The 24,137-nt window shown below is 36.2% G+C and overlaps 1 protein-coding gene across 3 annotated transcripts in view; it reads right to left on the bottom strand.

Moving 5' to 3' along the window:
- Positions 1-24,137, bottom strand: part of Kcnmb2 (potassium calcium-activated channel subfamily M regulatory beta subunit 2) — a 250,360-nt gene that overhangs the window by 202,979 nt on the left and 23,244 nt on the right. The window lies entirely within an intron of this gene.

Raw genomic sequence — 24,137 nt, 5'->3', positions numbered from 1 at the left:
GAACTGCCTGCTGTTTCTGAGCCACTGCGAGTGTCCATGGGATGAGGAGGTGGAGTATGGAGGCAGCATCCAGTCGAATCAGCACAAGCTATGGCACGTTATGATGGACTCAGGCAGAACCCAAGGGGCTATGGAAATTTAGTGATTTTTACCAGGTACTGTGTGTTTTTATCAGAAATCTGGGGTCTGGAAATGTGGCATTTCCTGACTGGAGTGCTTAGAAGGAGGAAGGTGAGCCGTTAGGATTGTGGAGTAAAAACTCATTCCATTTGCTGCATAGTGTTTGTTTCAAATAATTTTCTTTTTAGATAATCTAACCCTTCTTCTCTTTACTAAAGGGTTTCTTTTAAGGCCATAGAAGATGGCTTAAAACAAATCCTAATAAGTATTTAGTGTTTGATTTGAGCCTGAGGGGAATCTCTTAATCCACATTGGCTCAGTTGGGCCACTTAATAGTAGTGTGACCTAAATATTTATTACTGGTTGAACACTGTCTATGTGCCAGGTCCTTGCTATGAATTTTATAACTATTATATTGTAAATTACTCAAAATAGTCCTTTGAGTGGATCTTCAAATTTTCTCCACAAGAGGAACATGAGGCTTAGGACCCTGAAGTCGTTGCCAAAGGTCCTGGAAGTGGTATGATGTTGGTGGGCAGCTGAGCCTCAGTGTCTCAGGTGTGAAATGAAAGTCATAACAGCTACCTCCCAGGGTAGCTCAGGAATAAACTTGTATGTGTGCATACATTTATTTATGTAATATAAGATATATATATATATATATATATATATATATATGATAGATAATAGATGTACCTAAATAAAGCATTAAATTAAAATTTTAAAATTTTATGTACATGTGTATCTGGTCCATATGAAACCTCTGATAAATAGCAGTACCTTGGCAGGGATCACCTTTCCACAAAAACCAACTTGCTTCTATAAAGCAATAAGAGGACATAGGAAAGGTGAGAAGTAAATGAAGAAACTTTCATTTGAGATTCGCTTTTTTAGCACTCCTAGGGAAGAGTTCTGGTTACTATCTACCATCTTCCTGCTTCACATTCCCTGAAAATTGTCTATCTTCTGCTACTCAAATGAATCATTCACTAGTAAGAGTCTTCTACTTTTATCCTAGCTTCTGGTGATAGGACTTCTTACGTCTCATTGAGTTGAAATGGGACTCTTCATCTCAATAGGTGCCTTTCCTTGTTAGGCCAAGGGCTTCTTAAAAGCAGTGACTGATCTGGTCAAGAGTATGTCCCCTGGTCTGCCACAGTACTGTTGTAATGCAGGTGCTGTTCGCAGCATCTCCTCCTGGACCCAGGTACAGTTCCTTGGATACCTAATAGAACGATCACTGAGCCGGGCATGGAGGTGCACATCTGAAATCCCAGTGACTCAGGAGGCTAAGGCAGGAGGATTGTGAGTTCAAAGCCAGCCTCAGCAATTTAGTGAGGCCCTCAAGCAACTTGGTATAAAAAGGCTGGGGATGTGGCTCAGTGTTTTAATCCGTGGTACCCCCCACCCCCCAAAAAAATCACTGGAAAAGATGATTGACCCACTGAATCATGTTTATTGAGGGAGAAAAATCCTTGAACTTTAGGGGTTCTTCTTTTACCCTCGGTTCTTAACACTTCCCAGACTTTACTCAGCCTGAGATAATTCTCTGCCGAAAAATTTATTAGGGGTTATCTATCAAAAAATGGATAAATGAAGACACATAAGGAAGATTTTCCCTAGTATATAGAAAAATATAGTATAAAAACTGAAGTCGGCACCCATATAATACCAGTAGGGGAATAGGTAGAAAGACCAATGGAGCAGAAGAGGATTGAGATTATGCCCTGTGTCCCAACTATTGTTAAACATAATAAATGTGGCATTTCACATCAGTAAAGGAAAAAGAAACAATTCTACCATATACATTTGGAGAAAACATAAAAGAGTATATTCCTCTTTGATATACAAAATAAAATTTAGGTAGATTAAAATTCTAAACATAAAAAACTATGTTGTACTATAAAAAGTATAGAAGAATAATTCTATAATTTTGATATTAAACCCAGAAACAATAAGAAAGAGATTGGCATATTTGACATTATACATATGTAAATATAGAGAGAAAATTACTCAGTAGCTTCCTAGCAGTGGTTAACTCTTGTGAATGTAATAATGCAAACAAACAAACAAAAAGACTCCCATATGATTATATGTTATGCCGGGTATTAGAAAAACATTTTTAAAATATCTAGAGAAAACATCTATGTATTCATCATATCTATGTGTTATCTGTTCATCATCCATCTCTTTCTGAAAATAGGGTGGAATCTTTAAACTCTATATAATTTTAACTTGCTTCTGTCCTATTTCTTTTATTCCTAGTGATTACTTGTTTTATCTTTATAACTTCCTTCTAGAAAACTCCCTTCTTCCATTCCTTTTCCCTTTTGTGAAAAAGATAATAAGAAACTGCCTTTAAAAACTGAATTTAAAGACAAACTTTATTTTAAACTGAAATGTAATGCTGACTAAAATAGCACATTTTTGGTCTCCTTGGCAGGTGTGATTTGTTGCCACAATTACTACTTTGTTTTTTTCTATTTGGTGGCATATCACAAAATTTCTTTAAAAATTGTTTTGTTTTTTTTTTTTGCTGGTGTTTATGACTGGAAATTATTTCAAACTTCTGTTTCAGGGAAATTCAGGATTGGAAGGAACCTTAAAGCCTGTGTACTCAAATCTCCCATCCCAAACTTGAAAATCCCCTACAAAATCTCTCTATAAAAATCCCCTTTTTGATAGACCACTGCTCTTCTGTCAACTGCCCCAGCTTTTGTGACTGAAGCAAAGATCAGAGAACAGGGCAGAGAAACAGGGTGAAGGGGAGCTGTGACAATCTCCACACCCTAGAGTCCAACTAGCCCTACTAATTTTCTACAGCTCAATACCTTACCAAAATAATAATAATAAAAAGTCAATTTAGATAAGTTTTATAAAAGGCCCCACTTTGGGGTGAAACTTATGTTCTACAACGCACACCACGTCATAAACTTCCATGAACACATAAGAACATTTATGAGAATAAATTATTCCTAAATTATCAGCTCATATTATCCTAAAAATGATTGCTTTTGCTTTCTCTCCCAATAGTGCAATAATCTCTAATAAAGCAGTTTATACACATTTTAAGTGGGACTATAATGCCCCAGAAAACTATCATTATATTGCTTTAATAATACAAGAACAAAATTATTCAGGAGACTTTATCAGACACCAAGATTTCTGCATTATATCCAAGTCAGCCCACCCTACATCTGTAAAGGAAAGGAATCAGGACCCCTAGGATGGTGTTGTATGAAGTATCCCAGGCTTGACATATTCAAAGACCCAGATCAGATCATAGAATCTGTTGCCAGTCTCTGGCTCTTATCTTTTATTAATGCAAGAAACAATTTCTATAAAAATCAGGGTCCCTAACAGAGAAAATAAGGGGAAAAAATAATGATCCTACCTTTGATGCATGGTGCTCATGATACGGAAAATAAAAAAAGGGATGAAAGGGATGGTTAATATAATAGTTTGTATTTAAATGAGGCAGACTGGCTCTGTGTGGAAAAAAAAGAGAGAGAGAGAAAAGAAATGACCCTGAGGGAAGAACACAGACCATCAGTTTCATCATGCATCATGTGGGATGGAAGAGCCATTGAAATTAGAGTTTGTGGAAGTATGTTATGCTAATGCCGTTTGCAACAAGTTCTGCCCAAGTCTTAAAACCACAAGCACTTTCAGAGTTGATAATTGCCTGGAGAGATAATCTACTTTCTGTTCACCGAAATCTAAGTGAAGGAAAGAGGATCCTGTCCAGAGAGTTTTAATTTGCCTGGAAGCTTTAATCAGATGACAATTCTTTCCTCTGTGGACCCCTCTCTAAGTCTGTCAAAAACAGCCGGGTTGTTGAAGTCAAAGTGTTGGCAGACAGATGCTCCTTGTTAGAAGAGAGTGTAATAGTGTAATAGGTAGTTGCACACAATGTAATGTACCTTGGATGGTTTCTGTTTGTTTTTCGAGGGTGATAGAAGGAGGTTATCACAATCTTTGCCAGTGAAAAATAGCAAGTATTATAATAATTAAAACACCCTTTCATCAAGAGAGTGAGTTTGAATGGGTACCTTTTTATCTGTTATTCATATAGTATAAATCAAACTATTTGGTCCAAAAATCAAGAAACAGGGATGATTTTTCATTCTGATTGGTTCTTGAGGTGGGAGGGAGGGAGGGAGGGGGGGATTGTGTGTGGGAGACTGGGCAAGATCTGTCCTGTAACATCAGAACAACTATTGCCTGCAGCAAAGTACCCAACAGTGTCTCCCACTAAGCCTCACCAATTTATCTTAGTCTATAAATGTAAGAATCCTTTTACACTCCAGCCTTGGACCAGTTTCTGATTTCTATGGGATTCTATGGCAGACAATGGACTGCTCTGGAGCCACTAAGCTGTCTGTTGGCTGAGATGTCAAAGCCATGCCCAGAGGCCCTGAGCCATCCCTTTTCTGGCCTTTTAAAGTAGAGGTTAGCACCCATCATCCAGGACAATCCCTTGACCAGCTGCCATTTCTCCTCTGCACATCTTTGTCTATCCTCTTGGAGAACTTGAACATCACAAACAAGACAGGAGTATACCTTTTTTGATTAAATAAATAATTTTAACCTAGGTTTTTCTGTGTGAGTCAGAAGGTTTAGGCTGGGACTTGATAGACCCCATTTCTTCCCTTCCCCTTACCTTTGCATCACTTTGAGTCCTCAAGAATAAATAATTATAAAACCATGCAGCATATTTAACGGCTTGCTTTGAACTCAAGGGAAGGAGCTGCTAACTCTGACCAAGTCCTCCTCTCCTTTCCTTTTCAATGTTTCAGAGCTTTTTCGGAGTGCTTTTATGTGCATTATCTCATTTGTTCTTGAAAGCAGCTCTGTAAGGAGAGTATGGTAGAAATATTACCCCTCCTCTTAGAGAGACTGAGCCTTGGAAAGTTTAAGTAACTTGTCAGGATTACATAGCCAGTGAGTTTCAGCCAGGGGAAGAAAATTTATCTACTACTTCCAAATTCTGTCTTCTTGGTAAAAGATCCAGTCAAAGGCAAATCATTATTGTTCTACTAACTCAGTAGTATTTGAAATAATTTGAATATCTCTATCAAATATTCTGACTTCAGAATATAAAATCTCTAACTACTGAATTAAATAACATTTTTTTTATAAATTCCCAGTCAAGAAGAGATTGAAACTTGCTTATTATTAAGTTTCCTTTTAAATATCTGACTAACTTAATTCTGGTATAGATGAGAAAATAAAATTTACTCAGTAATTAGTATAACCTAATTCTCTTCCTTCTGAAAGGCAAAATAGCAAATGGATCATATTTTAAGTGGTCAATTATCCTATAAGTACAATAACATTTATTAAAACTTTTTATTTCTGGAACATGAATTTTAATATGTAGTAATAACTTCAAGATAATCCTTTTTTTCCATTGAGTAAATAATGTGTACTTTAAACCTCTTCACTTAAAAATCCTAAACCATACATTGTATTGATCTCAAAACAAACATATATTTCTTTCTTTCCATAATCAAATGAATATATAGAAAATTATTCTATTTTAAGAGGACTAATATCATTGAAACAGTATATTGTGCAGAATCATCCCTTTCCATCTTTAATTTTATATTTGGGGACTGAGTCTCAGATAATTTAAGTAACTTGCTCATGGACATACAACTGTTTTAGTGGTAAAAACAATATTCAATTCTGGGTCTTTTTTTGCACCATGCTGCTTCACAAAGTGAAATAACTGTTTAATTCTTACAAATGTACACATAAATAAATTCATATACAAAGTCTTCCTATCTTGGGGAGACATAGGGGAGATATAGAAAATGGATATAGAAAAAAGTTCATTCTCCAGGGGAAATCTCAATGTAAATGAACTTTTAGAGAGGAGTTAGTGATGGATGAAGGAAGAGATCAATAAAAAAAATATGACCTATTGAATATTTTCCACCTGGTATTTGTAGACCATATAATTCCTTATCCTTTTATCATGTGACCATGGTTACAATAAATGAATTGAAATATTTGTCATGCTATGTACCTGATTTTATATGATATAGAAAAAATGTGGCAAGTCTTGAGAATGGAGCTCAAAATCTAGGACAAACATCTGACTTGAAAAATATATTTTTGTGACATCTTGTTGTGGAAATTATAAAGTAGTTAGGCTAAATAAGCGGTGAAGTGAAGAGACTTTGATTTTAAATAGTGTTCCAAACAGTAACATAAATATATGTATATAAAGATTCCAATTCCCCCTGCCCCGCTGCACCCCCAATAAAATTCAGGCTTGGTAAGGTGCTTTCTACTGAAAATCACTAGCACTTTTGGATTACTCAACATTTCTGGAAAATAAGATTGGTGACTGCCTACCTGGACTGGGACTCACTGTGTGTCCCTTTACTCTAGTTTATACTAGTCAAATAAGGTCCTGGTTATTTATTGAAAGTCTTTTGGTTCACAAATGCTTTTATACCTTTCATTTCACATTGGCTTTTACCCTCTGAATAACCCTATGTAGTAGGAATTGCAGCAAGTTAGTGAGTTTTCTCACTATCAATTAATAGTCTGTTTATTTTCTCAGTTTAATGCCTTCTACATATTTGGAAGTTGGTTATTCACAGCTTATACTAGATAGCCCATACAGAAAATCCCATGGTCACTCAACTTAGGATTTTTCTACCGTATGATGATAGAAAAGTGAAACACATTCAATAAAAACCCACATTTCCAATTTTGAATTTCAGTTTTTCTCTGGGAGAGCAATCATCAGCACCATATCCTCTCCCTATGCTGGGCAGCAGCAGTGAACCAGACCTCCCAATCAACCTTGGGAACAAAATTAAACAGTCATTACTCTACAGTGTACTACGCTGCCAAGCTAGGTGAGTTGTACTAAATGCATTGACTGACTGTATTTTTAGTTTATGTGACGGGTTTATCTGGGTATAACTCCATGCATTGAGAAGCATCTGTGTATTCTAAGCATGGTATGTTAATTTTAACCTTAGTTTGGGGAAGTATTGGTGTAATAATTCAGCAACCTTGATACATTTTACTTGTGGTGTTATGACATAATCCACTCCCACAGCACCCTGCTTACTCTGTTCTCCTTGCAGGGTACCCTCTCTTCTGTAACCATTCAGCCAAACCAGCATCTTGTTCTCTGATGCAATCCCAGTATTTTAATATTGTCTATTTTAATATTTCTATAGCATTTATCACCTGCTGGATTTGTCTAGTTTGTTTATTTTTCATGTTTATTTTTGTCCCTCCCAACTGGAAGAAAGCAGCACTAAGATACAGACTTAAAAAAAAAAAAATTTTGTTCGCATTGTATCATCCAGTGTGCAAAGCAACAGTATTTGCATGAGTGTGTGTGTGTGTGTGTGTGTGTATGAGATAAAAAAAAATCTAAGTTGGCCATGATTTGAATTTTGTGATCCTGTCTGCCTGATCAAAACGGATAGACCAACTGTTGAGGATCTGACTTGAGGGAAGGCATTCTTCAACCTAACAGAGATGTCTAATGTGGGCTGGTATAGGGAGGAAAATAACAATAAATAAACAAAAACCGGTTACAGTTAAGTTCCCTACCGTGGGAAATTGAATCAAGACAAAAAAGAGGATCAGCATCATGCGATGCCTATGGAAACAAAAACATAGAGAGAGCAGTCCTCAGATAGAATCTGGGGTCAGTGAGGGTGAGGATGAGTTGAATATGAATAAGAAATGATCCAGAAGCAGAGAGCACAAATATACGCAGGGGATTAAAAAGCTCACGTGGTTTTGTAGCAAGAGAAGGAAGAGCTATTGGCGGAGCCAGAAAATGAAGAGGTGCCAGCCTGGGCATCTGAGTGTTCAGTGTAGCCCCATCTCCAACTAAGCTTCCATGTCAGGTTCTTCCACCATGAGAACCTATGCTGATTGGCATTTCCTTGTTGCTGATATTACATGTTTCCCTGGTTCCACCAAGAAGTGGACTGCTGATCTTACATCTAAAATTGCCTAGATTTGCAACCCTTCTTGATGGCTGATTCAGAATGCAACACGTTCCATTCTGTCCTTAGAAAAGTCATCTAACATTAGAAAAGAATTTAACAATTTACAAATTGTTTTAATATCTATTATGGCATTTGCTTCTTGCAGTACCCCCTTCTTTCCAAGAAGTGGTTCATGAATTCCTCTAGGTGGGAAATTTTTCTCTTATGTATTTGGCTATAACTGATCTCTCCTTGAGCATGCATCATAAGCTTTATTTGTGCAAATGCCTTACTTTTGCTACTGACTCTGAGCACTTAGAGGCAGTATCTATCTCATAGTGTTTAGTTTCACATCTTATGCAACTTTGTTGCTAAATAAAATCTTTGTTCAAAAACTGAAGCTGTTTGGAGCCTGAATGTGAAACAGTTCTACAAATTCAGAATGCAGTTCACTATACTACAGAATTAGACCCCCAATTATACACTTTTAGAACTGTTATTTAAAACAAATTTTCCCAAAATATATTTGTAGTTGTGTGTGTATTTGTCCATAACAGTCTCTGAAGAATCTCTTTGTAATACTTGTATGAATTTGTAAGTAATGTTTTAAAATCCACCTAAAACAGGAAATCAATTATAAAATTAGTAAACTTAGTTCCAGATATTACTTTTATTTATTCTGTTCCTTTACTTAGGTATTTGGTCTTTTGAGTCCTGACCTCTCATACTATCTCCACAAGGTTCTTTAGGTTTGGCCATTGCTTTTCTTCCTGTGTAAATGATATTCTGAGGACTGGGTCTGGGGTGAATACTGTCATTATCCAGGGGATCTCCATTAGCCTAAAAAATGCTATATTTTTCCTTTGTTTCATATTGTGTTTTTATTTTTAGAGATGCAGAATAGCAGGTGATGGAGTAAGCAAACCAATAACTAAAATGCACAATGTTCCAAGTCTTCCTCAAGGGAAGTAGAAATAAGTCTGGAATTCTGCATAAGATTAGTAAATCTCCTCTGTTATTTTCAATAGATATAAACTTTCAAGCAACTTTGTACCCTTAAACTAAGGTGATATGTGTGAGATCTTCAGTAATCTTATATTAATATTAATTGAGAGTAGGGTCAAGAGAGAACCAGAAAAGACAGCATTTGGTCTTTGGGTCTGTCCTTGAGAAAATCTGATTTTCTATTTCTTTAGCTACTCTGGTAAATGGGTATTCACACTTTCATTGCCATCTAGTAGTCATGTATCGAGCACCTGCTATATCTTGCTATGCACTGTGCTAGGAACAGGGCAAATATCATGAAACATTGAAGGAGACATAAAACAGTTGATTGTAAAATCTTGTGGTAGGTGCCAAGGTAGAATCTAATAATTAACTCTAATTACTATGTGCATAAAGGAGAGAATCATAAACCTGTTTAGTGGAAGAATGGGAAGATACTAAAATAATTTTATAAACAGATGTCCAAGCTGGATTTGATATAAAGAATAATGTTCAGACAGAAAAAAAAAACAAAACAAAAAACCACAAGTTGGCCTTTCTAAAGAAGGGAGATGATGGGCCGAAGCTTGGTGATATATAACAATTTGGAGTGCAATTGCAAAATTGTTCTGGATAGCTGGAAAGAAAAAGAAGAGAGTTGGGAAGGAGTTTAGAAAGGACAAAGGGAAGGTCACCCTAAAGCATATCTTCTTTAACCTATGGGCAACAGGGAGCCATTGGAGGGGTTAAAGAATAGAACAGCAAGGCCAGAGTCTCACACTGAGACTCCCAGAAGCAGGTTTGGGACAGGGAGAGGAGGTTACAAGTTGATATGTGTTGTGAGGGCACTTTAGAGCAATGCTTGCAAATGAAACAAAATTGTTCTATTATTAGCCATTATATTTCCTGATGCATATAGTGATTTTGAAGTTCAGAAATTCAACATTACTGGCCAAATAAACCTTAAGTATATAGTTAAATGTATTCCAGAAAGCACATTATGCCTTCCTGTCAGTCTGCCTGTTCATCTCTCTATTTCACTTTGGCAGTGGGAAAACAAAGTGAAGATACACTGCAGATTACAGCAACACAGGGGATAGGAGAAGCAAGTGGATTAGGACCCAGGTGCATGGAGCAGGTATGCCTGACAGGTATATAAGGAATGGTGCTATAGAGCATGAATCAGAGGAATGGGTTGAGACCTAGTTCTGTTATTCACTATTCACATGAAATTTAAAACAGTAATTGATTTCTCTGAACCCTTGTCTTTTCATCTTTAAAATAGGGTACTGATTCCTGCCTTATTTTATACATTTTCCATGAGAATCTATTGAAAATAGTAACTTAACAACAATTGCTCAATTTATGCATTCTTTAAAAGTCAAGGTATTCATGAAGAGTACCAATAGAAAGAAATCATAAAACAATTAATTATATTACTATTGAGTCTCCAAAATGCCCTAAGTACAAGCATGAATTCTAGAAATCATCTTACTGTCTTCAGGTTTTCTCCTGTCTGATCTGTTTTCCATTCTAAATTGGTATACAAGTATAAGAATTTACTTTTTGGGTTAAATTTACCATTCTGAATATTATACAGTGATCATTTTCTCCAAAGGAAAACCCTCAGAACTAAGGGCATAGACATACACAAAGGAAAAAAACATGGTTGGCCAATGCACACTGAGTGTGTGTGTGTGTGTGTGTGTGTGTGTGTGTGTTAGTGATAATAACTTAATACCAAGGAAAGAGAATTTCAGGTAGAATCATATCATTTTACTTAACTATTTAAGTTTATACTTAACTATCAGTTTACTTAACTATTGCAATTGGTTTATAAAATTATATCATAAGGTAAAGGTCGATTCACAGAGGTTGCCTTACTTATAAATATTCCTTCAACATTCATTCCCCAAGTCCTTTGTAATGCATTATTGGACGTTTCCTGGGAGGATACATTGGCAACATTAGAATTGTGACCTCAATTTCTGGGCTATTTCAGGGAACTGAAATGTATACCTTTAGACCCAAACAGGATGGGAGAAAAGGGTTGTCAGAAAAAGGGAATTCACACACAAAAAATTCTTTTTCTTTTTGTTCTTACAATCCCAAGATTTGAAATTCCAACTACTGCACCATGTTCCTGGCCAGTAGATGGCTCTCTATTTTTGTTTTTTTTTTAAACCAGTGTGCTGTCCAATGTACTGAATTGAGCAATTCAGAGTGGCCTGTATCACTCAGGATGATTGTAGTAATGATACTTGTGACAGGTAGTTATGGGAGTAACAACTGTAGATTTGAAGTTACTTCTTCTCTAGTTAAGCAAAACTGGAATGGAGATATATCTTGAATCTTTCTAGTGGATTTTTCTTTTCTTCATAATTGAGTTGCAAGTTTATTGAAGTCTCTTGTGCTTGCACGTCTACATAGGATTTTGCTTCTGCCCTCCGTTCCCATCCATATTGCAAGTTGCTGGTAAAGCTGTGTTAGAACCAAATTGCATGACTGTAGGCAATGCCTACATAGCTCAATGAATAACACACTTTATCAATGCCTTTTAGGCCTGTTAAACAACCAACCCAAGAAAAGACTGGGCTCACTTTATTTCATACAAATAAATTTACATCTTGTTCCAATCCACATTAAATAAGTTATTTGATGTCATATATTCATAAGATGCTAGTTAGAGGGAGAGTTATAGAAAAGTGATTAAGGAGTAAACTTATAACTTAGGAATATACAGTGGGGCATCTAAAAAAATAGAAGCATAATATTATGATGAACTAGAGATTATATTTAGAGGACACACTATTTCAGTGATTTAAAAATAATGGTTAATTTGTCAGAGAAAATAGGAACAGCTTTGGCATTATGTTAAAACTACAAAATGCTTAAATCAGAAGACAGCTAGCCTTGCTCTCTAGGGAAAACCTCTTAAAGTCTAAATCTCAGTTTCCCAATTTGAGAAGTGATGAAAATATAATCTCAGAGTTTTGTTGAATGGTTAAATTCTGTGAGGTAATGCAGGTAAACTTTCATGTAAATTATAAGGTAAAAAAGCACTTCTAATGCCAAAGCTCCTTTTCTAGTTACCAGACTCCATGGATTCTTTCTTATTCCCCCTTCACTTTGTAGAAAAGGAAATTGCTGTATTTCATATTACTCTTGACAAGCAGTTCTTTGTGAAGTTTGGGCTGCTTTAACTGTCACCTTTGCTTATTTTTCACTTGCTCTTTGCTCTATCTAGAGTCAAGTGTTCAGTCCCCCACCCTTCCAAAAGCTAGTGACAATTATGTGGAAAGAACTGAGAAATAAAAGCCTTTGTTATACTGAGTTATTAACAAAGGAAACTTTTATTTTAACAAGAGCAAAAAGGCATCATCATTGCTATTGGTCACTGTCCAGAGAGAGCTTGGGAATATTTTAATTGCAATGAACTTCTATTGTAGCTGTGTTCATTTTAATGAGATGACTTTCTGGTCTTATCTTCCCTGAAATATTGTCACATTTTGTCCTCTCCTTTTCTCCCTTTTCAGACTTAGTAAAACACATTTTTGGGAGTATTTTTTGAATGTGGGCACTGTGAATGATTAATAAAGGATGTGTAAAAGCATAGTCCTCCTTTGTCTCCCTAATAATATTGCAAATACAGGAGAACCAGAAAATCTTAAGGAAGTCGCTTAGAAACGAAATTTTAGAAAAATGGATGAGACATAACTTTCAAGATAGTGATAACATATGACTGCAAATAGATTGGGGAGCATGGACACAAACTATTTCATTCTGAGTAGACCAAAAAATGGCATCTACAGGGGAAAGAGTCAGTGCTGACCAGATTAGATGTGATAACTAACAAAGAAAAAAAAACAGCTATGTCTAAATTCCAAGTGTCTTGCTCAGTGCCAGGAACAGAAAAATCACCTTACGTTGGGTATGATAGGAATTATGCTTCAAGGTGGTACCATGATTCCTCATTTCATCTTCAGCCTCTTGTGACTTGCATGGCTAGGGGGAGGCTGACAATAAAAAGATACATGTTGAAGAAAGCACTGGCTCAGAAGTCATCACAGGAAGAAGTCCTGTGTCATTCTCAGGATCACTGATTTTTTTTTTTTTTTTTTTTTTTTGGTAACAGGGATTGAACCCCATGGGTGCTTAACCACTAAGCCACATCCTCAGCCCTTTTTTATATCTTATTTAGAGACAGAGTCTCACTGAATTGCTTAGGGCCTCACTAAGTTGCTGAGGCTGCCTTTGAACTCATGATCTTCCTGCCTCAGACTCCAGCTGCTGGAATTACAGGCATTCTCCACCATATCCAACTAGAATCACTGGATTTTGAGATAGGAAGTTTGAGGTTTTTAACTCTCTTAGAAAGTCAAATACAACTAAATCCATTTCTCCAAATATTTACATGTATAAATTTTTACAGTTTACAGAGTGGTTTTGTGTAAAGTATTCATTTACATCAACGAGTGCCTGTGGTCCTCGGTGCATCACATTGCGAGGTAAAAGCATGATTTCCTATTCTGAGGGTGTTTAAATCCTGAGGAGGTGTGAGGCATGTAAACAACTAACTACAATATTATGGAGGCTCAGGGAGGCATCAACAGAGGATGTGAAAGTAATGGATAGTAGGGAACTACAGATGACATCTGTTATTTTGTCTACATCCTTTTCTTTGGGAAATTGCTCCTTTCTTTCACCTAAGATCCCCATGTGACTATCAAAGGGCACTACTTCTCTTCCCTTCCCTAGACATGTTCATATGAATCAAGGTGGCAAATCAGAATGTGCTATCCTTCTAATCATTGTGAGTGGTCACAAGGTGAGATCTTACTGGTCATATTGAGGAGTTTGCTCAATATTCTAAGAGCAGTGGAAAGCCATCAAGGTAGTTATCAGGACAAGACATCTGCTCTCTGTAAGGGAATATCTGACTCCAGTGTTGTGATCAAAATAGAGAAGAGCCGGAGAGGATACCCAGAAGCCAGCTGCAAGGTTGTGGCAGCAGTACAGAGAATAGCGGCCTGGATGGGCAGCAGCGAAATGGCAGACAGGTGGCCAGAAGGAGACATGTTTAGATGGTGTTGAAGTAAATGTGAGACTGTAGACAAAGCAGAGGGGTTGGCAAGGATAAATGTAGATTTCTGGCATGAATAACCAGCTAGATGGTGAGGTTCTGGAACAGGACTAGGATTTCCTTTTCTGAAAAAAATCTTCTCAAGTTACAGTCTATAATATTCACTGCTTCCACCACTACCATCAACCCCCACATGTTTTTCCCCCTTGACATCCTCTTCTTTTTTGATTTTAATTATGTTTAACTGTTTAACTTCCTACCTCCTACCCTTTAGTTCTTTCCTATTTTTTCTTTGCTGGATTCTTTTTATTCCTCTCTTATTTTTCTAAATTTTTTTTTTTAGTAATTATGAATATCATCTGTTGCACTAGAATCCCCAACCATCTCTCCAGCTGTGACCTTGTTCTCCAACTTAAGACTTGGGTTGCACATTACTTAGTAGACGTTTCCTGGTGGCCATCACATTTAAACTTTGAAAGTCAGTTGACAAAACTAAACTGTTGTCAAGACCTAAGAATTCTACCCTTGTCTTTGTGAGGAGCCAATCAGATCCAAGTAGGGTCACTTGAAACCCCCTTTAAGGTAAGTATTTGGATGTTTGAAGAGAGAACTTCTCTGCCTTTCTGAGGGCCCAGTCTGATGCTGCTGGTGGCTATTTTTTCCTAATACCTGGAGAAAAACTTTAGAAAATGTAATTGCTCCAAAAGAAGAGCCAAGAAATGAAGAGAAAATTCATAAACAACTGGACTATCTATGTGAAAGCAAGTCAACTTCTGGTATTTTTTTTGTTTATATTTGCTAATATATTTCGTATTTACTTGGTTGGTTTTGAATTGTGATTCTGTCATTTGTAATCAGAAGGATGGTGGAATGTGATGGACATGATTATCCAAAGTACATGTATGAAGACATGAATTGCTGTGAACATATTTTATAAACAACTAGAGATATGAAAATTTGTGCTCTATATGTATAATAAGAATTGTAATGCATTCCGTTGTCGTTTATTAAAAAACAATTAAAAAAAGAAAGAAAGAGTTCTGAATAAAACAGAAACTCAATTCTTTTGAATCAGTGCCTTAATTTTATATCTCTGCTAATCATCAGTTTACCTACCATCAAAGAATTCTCTGTGTATACCAATTAGGAAAATGCAGTGATTGGTTCAATAGTTTGCTTCTTCAATTCTTTGAAACATTGAAGAGGCTACTGGTTATTCTGTACTTGTCTCCCTTACATTTTACCATTTCTTTACAGAGCTCTAAAATATTGTGAATATTAGGCTGTTTGGAAATCCCCACCATCACAGTATGAATCTCATCAGAATATTTTGTACTTTTCCGAAGAGGGATTCCTGTCTCTGACGTTGTGGGTTTTCAAGATGTCACTGGCATTTATGAGGATATATTCTCATACTGAATAATATATTCTCAATTACTCAGTAGCTGGGTTTGAACTCAGATCTTCCTGACTCCATAGCTGCTACTCACAACAGTGTCATCCTTAAGAACATAACGTGTGCTTTGCAAAGATTAAATAATGCTTTTGCTGGCTACAAAGTGTTTGAATTATCTGTCCTGGTGCAAGAGTTTCCACATGGCTCTTTCTTTTGAATTGTGTTTGCCTTTTAGTATTTTTCCTCTATTTTACCCTTACTGTTAGAATGAGAAGTATAACTCTTTGCTGTTGTAAGTGGGAGTAAAATAGGCCCTCTGTTTCTTGGTTGCTTCTTATCTGCTTAAATGCTAAATAAATGTGCTAGGATAAATGATCTCAGGCCATTGTGTAGCCATGTGGAGACAATAATGATCATGATGATATTTATACAATAATCACTCATTAAGTATCTTCTAAGAGATACCAGATGTGGTCTACTTACTCCTTATAACTTTTAGATTTTTCTATTGTTTGCTCAGGACTTTTCCCCTTTCTTTTCTAGGTCTCAGGTAAATTTCAAACAGGTGATATTGACTGATAAATAATACCATCTTAAGGGAGCTGCTTAGACATACACAAACACACCCATACACATATACATTCACCCATAGACATACCCAATATGGGCAAAGAAAGATGTCTATCAACGCACAAATGAATAAAAAAATAATTTTGGCACATATACAATGGAATTTTACTCAGTCATAAAGAATGGAATTATGGCATTTACTGCTACATGGATGAAACTGGAGAACATCATGCTAAGTGAAATAGACCAGACCCAGAAATTCAAGCATTGATTTGCTGTCATATGCAGAAACTAGACCAAATAAGGCCGGGGAGAAAGCAGAGCAGGGGAATCCCATGAAAAAACAGATCAATGAGGTAGAGAAAAGAGATTGAGAGGGAGGAAGGAGGGACATGAAAAAATGGAACAATGGAATGAAACTGGCAAAATATTCTATAAACACACATGAATATCCTTAGTGAACTTTATCTTTATGCATGTCTATAATGCACTAATTTAAAATAAGTAAATAGAAGAAAGCCTGGTAGAACAGAGAAAGGAGAATGGGCAGGGAGGAGGGGAAATAAAAGGGAAGTACTGGGGACTGAATTTCAGCAAATTATATTCCATGTTTGTATAATTATGTCAAAATGAACCCCAACATATGTATAACTGTAATGCATTACTAAAAAATAAAAATAAATATCGACAAGGTTAAAGATGGGAATGAGAAAATCCAGGATGGTGATGTGTCAAGGGTGCCTTTGATAGAGTCACAATATGCTGGTTTAGAAATAATTTAACTACTTCCATTAATTGCCAGAAGGTTTGAAGGCATCTTATTAATTCATGTGATTACTCATTATTATGCATCCTCAGTGCCTAAAGCTACAAAAGATAGGAAGTTTATCTTTAAACAAATGCTTCTCAATTATACCAGCACCAATGTGTGTTGCTGTAATAGTTCCCTTGGTGCCATTAGGTGGCTAATCTGTAGAATATGAGTACACAATTTAAAGCACAAGGCTACCTGATAAATCTAGGAAAGTTTTTCACTGTAAATGTATTCTTAGTAAAGTGTATTCTTTTGCTTAAATATTCCCATCTGAGAAACATTAATAGGAAGTTTTGTCCATTTACCTAAATGCAAAGTAAGGGAATGGATTTTGATGTTTGTCTAATTTTCAAAAAATAATTGGTGGGGGAGCGGGGGGAGCCTGCAGGTACAACTCAGAGGTATCGAGCATGCTTAGTATATGCAAGACACAGGGTTCAATTCCAAAAAAAAAAAAAATGTTTACCTAATACTTTTCTCCTTTCTGCTGACTTTGAGTTCAAAACAGAAAACTGAGATTGGTTTTTTAGAAGGAGACAGGATGTACTAGCCAGATAGACTCATTTATTTGTTTTGGTTTGGTTTTGGAGAACGTTTTTTTATTGACTTGTATGTCATGATCCATGTGAATTTTCTCTGAGCCGAAACTTCCAAGCAGGCATGTCATGTGTATGTGCTTATGCACATGTGTGAATGTGTGTGCATCATGCATATGTGCTTGTGATGAAGCTAAAGACTTCCTACACAAATGCTGAGATCACTGAACTTTACAAATGTGATTCAAGTTCATATTTAGATCTGAAAGTATCTAGTAGAGAATTAATATTTAGTGATGTGTATTTTATGGATTATTTTCTTTTGCCTTTTTGAAGACTGCACCTTGGGAAGGTAAACGACTACAATAAGAATTAGGAAGTAAGCCTTAAGTATTTTAATTTAAAGACTCCATATATTACTATTTGGATACTTTGAGAGGAGTGCTTATAAGAGAAAGAAAGACCTTAAAGAAAACTATTCCAACTCTCTTTAGGTGCTTCAATTTATTCTCATGATATCCCTTCTACCAGTAAGCATCTGCCCTGCTTCAAGGAGACAATTTATTATCACTTAGTTTAATTTGTCTACTTCCAGTATTCTTGGAGCTTTTGACCAATTTTTTTGAGTTTCTTACATTTATATCCTATTCCATCCTGATTATCTTGTTTCAAGATCTCATTAATGACTATAATCAACAGTCTTACTATTAATTATAGTATTTCAAAAAAATTCAGCTCTTCCACTTGCCATGAGATTCATACTGTGAGGGTGTGATTTTTAGAATCCCAATTCTCAGGAGAAAAATACCTGAAGAGATGCTGAAGGTTGGAATTTGGAGTTTCATACTCATCAATAGAATCATTGCAAGTGATATCACCAATGGTAGCTGTTTGAACAGGATGCTACTTGCTGAGCTAACTAAACTGGATGTTAGAACTGTGGTGAAGAACTACACCTTTAGGAAAACAAACTGATGTGACACAACCTTGTTTTGTATCATCTTCATGTCTAGGGGTGACTGTTCACTCTTTGGCGGAAGAATGTGTTTACGGTTGCTGACATGGCCTCCATCCATGCTTTAATTGATTTTCCTTGGAAAGCTTTCACTGTTTTTCTCTCAGGTAATTCCATTATACATCACTTTCCACCCTAGAGGGAATGAACTCATTTTGGGAGGGAAAACTCCCAAACTATAACTAAGAATTAGATTCTGGAATAAGAACTGTGGCAAATCATGAGAGCCAGTGGCTGCTTGTGTGACTTTGGGTTCATTATGCCCTTCCACCCTTTTTAAAAGGAAAGTACATATTTACTTGGAATAGTTGGAATAATACAGAAGAGCAGAAAGTAGAATGTGGTGTCTCCCACTCCAGCCCTTCAGTTTCATCCTCTGGATGTAACTACTGTGAAGCTCTTTCCAGATGTTTCCCTACATTCACACACACACACACACACACACACACACATATATATATATATAATATTTATTTTTCAAATATATAAAATACTTATTTTATATATACATATAATAAAAAGTTGATTTTACTATATATTATACTTTTATCTTGCTTTCTATACTCAAAAATATTTCTGACATCCTTCTGAATGAGTTTAGTTTTGTACATTTCAATAGTTTTATTTCAAAGTGTTCTAGGATATAGACACATCATAAATTATTTTACCCCAAACCTTTAGATTGTCTCCAAACTTTTAAGATCACAAATAATGCTGCAATAAAGAAAATTGCACATAATATCCTTGCACATTTGTGAAAGTACTTCTGAAGGAATAAGCGGCAAGAAACAGAATCGCTGAGGCAATAATTTTGGTCCTTAAAATTTCTGATAGGTTCTTCTGAATCACTCTTCAAAACGTTTTTATTGATTTGCAATTCATCAAGTTTATGAGAGTTGAGCAAATTTATTAAATTGATCTCTAATTTTCTTGTGTAGAAATGGGACTAAATTACATTTTTTTTTCTCAAGGTTAACATGAGAATTGGATAAGGTAACACGTGTAAAGCCCCAGCCCTGTGTGGGACCAAGAACGGGTGCTTGATAAATCTTCATTCCATCTTTTCACTTCTCCAACTGCTCAGCTCTACTCAGACCACCATGACGGAATTGTCAGTTGTGTCTATTTTTTCTATTTTCCAGCTAGATTAAATGTACTGTTCACCACACTCTGATATTCAAATTGACATCAGTACTGAGTTTCTCATTAGTTAGTTTTGGTCACCACTGTCTTATATATTGGTCATTATCCTTTGGTGACATATGGCACCTATCATAATCAGAATCTCAAAGTTTTTAACAGAACTTGGAAGGTGTCTACACATTTTTCTTATTGTGATTATTCATTTCCCTGTTTTTTTTTGGGGGGGGGGGGTTAAGACATGGAATTCTATCTTGAATGATTCAACATTAAAGTCTCCACATCTACTTGATCTGACCAAAGGCTGTGAAGGTGTCTCTGAGAGATTTGCAGATCCTGGATTCTGGTGTTCTTCATCACCATACCCATGTTACACACTCCTTTCTTGGAGGACTCCAGTGGCACTCTGATATTTCCTTTTCAAAGTGCTCACATTTCCAATGGCACCACTCTTACTTTCTAGAATTGTATATACCTTCCCAATACTTTCTTTTTTCATGAGGACTTACTTCAAAATGTTGTGTGTTACCTCAATGCTGGGATGAGTTCATCGGAGAACTGAGATATTATACAGGACCATTCAGTAAAGGAGAAATGTCTTTTTCTTCAAATATTTGATGCACTACAACTGATTCCCAGTAGTACAGGTATTCTTAGGGAGCCACCCTGGAAGCTCAGAGTCTGGGTCGGCTTTCTAACCATGAGAATGCTGCCCCCAAACCAATTCATGAATGCTGCCTTTTCAATCACTCACCATAGAGACAACTTATTTAAGCTTTGGACATCATGGAATCCGAAGTCCATTTCATTTTATTTGATGTACAGTTCTGTAATGCTTACTCTGTGCAGACTGTTCTGTGTGCTTTACCAATATTTACTCGTTTAATCTTTAATGGCTGCCCTATTTTTCTGGCTCCACTCATTAAAGTAAGATAAAGCATTTCTAATACCTTTTCTGTATAACAGTATTCACATACCTTGAAGATAATCACTAGGTCTTTTTCTGAAATTATAGATCCCAGTTTATAAGTCATTCCCCATGCTACTGGGTAGTGAGTTATTTCACATCCTGACCACTGTCTTCTGAATGTCCTTTGATTTGATGATGTCTCTTTTAAGATCTGGCCCAGATGTGTTTTGCTTGGCACAGTGTCTTTTTAATTTGTTTTGCTTTTAAATAAATAAAAAAGAAAAAAGGAATTTGAATGCCTTTCTGCAGGGCATGCCCTCTCCAGCCCCGAGTTTTCATCAATACTCATTGTCTTATTTCTAGCTTCACTAAATTTAATCTGCAAAAGTATCAGAGTTTGAGATCTCTGTAAACATGTCCAGAACTGAACCTAGATGCAATCTGATCAGTCACCGTCCTGTTAAAGGGGCTTTTAAGGCTGTCATGCTATCAATATTGCAGAGTCAGACCTCTCTTAATCTGTCAACAATTCCTTGCAGTGTTGTGGTGGGGAGGAACAGAGGACCAAACCTAAGGCCACTTTATCACTGCGCTAACAACCCTTTTTTCTTTTTCTTTTGAGGCAGGATTCTCTTCCAAGAATCCTCTCTCTGAGGATCTCTATTTTCTCCTTAATTCTGCAGAAAACTTAATACTGGCTTCACTGTGCCAAACTGGTGGTCATACCTATCATCTCCTTAGCCAACAAGATAATCTCCACTAATCAGGAGCTACGTTCCATAGAAGGCAGCAAGTGATCATAGTAACTGGAGCATGTTTTTTCCTATTTCTATAAAACCACTTGTTTTGGATCTAGGCAGCAATTTTGACCCAACTCTCTCTTCTTACAGATGAAAAAAACTTCAGATCTAGAGAGATCATACTAGTTAACTAAGATAATACAATTAATAGAGACGTGGGTAGAGGACCCAGTACTGGGGCTTACTAGGTTTGTATACAAAAATTTGTACTATATATGATGTTACTAGAAGCTCTATGTGTACACAAGCGGTCTCTAATTGTAAGTGTGATAAGTCCTGGTGAACAGTATTTTAGATTTGACCTTTTGTACACCAAAGTGGATAACTGAATTCAAGGAAGTTCAATCAAGATTGTGACTGTATGGGAAAGTTCTAAAAAATGCCTGAAATTCCTCTGATTCAGTTTATGGATCTTATCATGTTCTTTATCATGTCCTCACTGGTCTGATGTTGTGCACTGTTGATGATTTTCTCTTTTGTTAGTGTCATTGGCCCTGCACATATAGTGTGCATCCTAGAGATTGTACCTAAAAGGACACTGTATTCCTTTCCCTGCTGAATATTGTTATAAAGAACCTTTTGGCTCTTCTGACACAGATCATTTGCAAAATTTATTTAAAAAAACGTGCAGTGAGCATTTCCAGCTATACTAATATAGGAATCTATTGCACTGATATTACAAAGTGGATTTTAGAGAGGGAAAGACCTTATGAATCATCTAATCTGATCCTCCCCTACTTTTAACCATGAGGAGATTTAGACCTGAAGAGGTCAGCCTTTTGCTAAAAGTCATAGTAGAGCCATTTTGTTTCAGAACCAAGAACAGAACCGAGCTGTCCTAACTCTGGTCACACAACTCAGTACAGCTTTCATGTAAAAGCAAATAAAAAGCCTGTTTCTCAGCATTGTTTTGTTTTTATTGATAGGGAAGGGGATCATGCACCACTTACAGTAATCTCTTAAGATTTTATAATAATCCTTGCATTATCCTGTTAAACTGTTGCTATAGCTCTGTGCTTAATAGATTGGAATCTATTATTCATAATGCCATCTTGTTCCTGTTCAAATAACATTATCCTTATGACTAAATTTTATGGATTCATACTTAATTTCATAGCAGAGTGAGATGATAAATCATTAGAACAAATAGCTTTCATTTGTGAATTTATTTCAGGAGTATTTTTCAAGTACCTGCTCTGTGCCTGGCATGAGTAGGATTCAGAGGCAATACAGGAATGGCTTTTAGGCTCAGATAACTGATATCCTGCTGTGAGTTTTGGAGAGTCCATGAACATTTGGGGAATGACTGTCCCTCAGGAGGTAGTATAGTGTATTGGACAAGGGCACTAATTTTGAGGTCAGACAGTGCTGGGTTTGCATCTGGTTCTGTTATTTACTGACTGTGTTCTCTTGGGCAAGTAACTGTGGTCAAGCTCAGTGTTCACATCTGAGGATAAAAATAACACTTACTTCATCGAGTTATTTTAAAGACTGCATGAAAAGACAAGTCAGAAATCACTTAGCACATGTCTGACACATAATTCTCAAAAATGTTAGGGAAAGTTTAAATCCTTTATCATTTTATGTCACTGACATCTCTATCTCCAAAGCACACTGCAGATCAAAGCCAATTACCTTAATATGTTTAGGGGAAGAGAACTTTGGCTTTGGCTCTGAAATACATAGATTTTATAGATTGATGGACTATTGGTTGATTGACAGATCTATTTGTGTGGCTCAGTGGAGCACTTTTGCCTATAATATCCTCAAGTTTGAAGAAGAGACATAAGGGTGAGATAGGGGGGGTCAGTTGGGGGATAGCTAATGGCTTTGGCTGGGCGTTATCTTCCATTTAATGAGAAGTATCCTCGGATGGAAGTCACCTCCCTTTGACTCTCAGTGTTTCCTATTCACCTCAGGTTCTCAGACCAAGGCCTCCTGATTGGTTGTCCTACCTAGACAATCTCTAACATACTGTTGTCACCACTGACTTACCCCCTCAGAGAAAGCAATTGCACCAAGGGTCTGAAGTATTTTGGAGAGATCTGAAAAACTCTATTGGGTGATCTAAGATAATCAAATGAACTAATTACTTGCCAAATTCTTTCTCTTTCTCTCTTCCTTCCTTCTTTCTTTGTAGTTTTCTGTCTTTCTTTACATATATATTCCCTTTTTGAAAAACTGGGAAAACTAAATATGAGAAAAGAAAACAGCCTAATGCATCTGTATAATCTGAAAAAATAAATCATGGCTAATTTGAAATGAAATGTTTCTTAAACAATTTTGCAGTCAGGCTATTAATAATCATTTTGCAAAGTGCTTGACATACACCAGAGCATATTGGAATATTAGGGGTCTGTGAATTGCTGTCAGTTTGAATTTGTATATATTTTCTCATCACTAAAAATATTGTGATCTAATTTTCAGAGGAAGAAGAAACCATGCAAAATAACAGTGTTGTTAAATGTTTCTGTGAAACAATTTCTAGGCCTGCAAAATTAATTAGAGATCTAAACTACATATTATATTTGTATAATTAAGATCAGTGAAGACTCAGGGCTTGTTGACTAAAATAGTCAATTAAGAGGATTTTTTTCCTAGAGTCATCTAGATCTTCATATCCATTCTCTCATGAGTTTGCATGTCTAGACAGAGCTTCTTTTAGAAAATTTATCAAACAGAAGAATATTCTGACAGTAAAATAATTGAGAATTTGAGAGGCTGAGAAAAATCACAAGACTCAAATATATTAGAGTTGAAACAAAGACTTGTGAATTACCACTGCTCCATTTT

This window comes from Marmota monax, unplaced genomic scaffold, assembly GCF_021218885.2.
Source record: "Marmota monax isolate L192 unplaced genomic scaffold, Marmota_monax_Labrador192_F-V1.1 WCK01_AAM20220418_F8-fsc00074, whole genome shotgun sequence".
Taxonomy (NCBI): domain Eukaryota; kingdom Metazoa; phylum Chordata; class Mammalia; order Rodentia; family Sciuridae; genus Marmota; species Marmota monax.
This window is presented reverse-complemented; position numbering and strand designations above follow the sequence as displayed.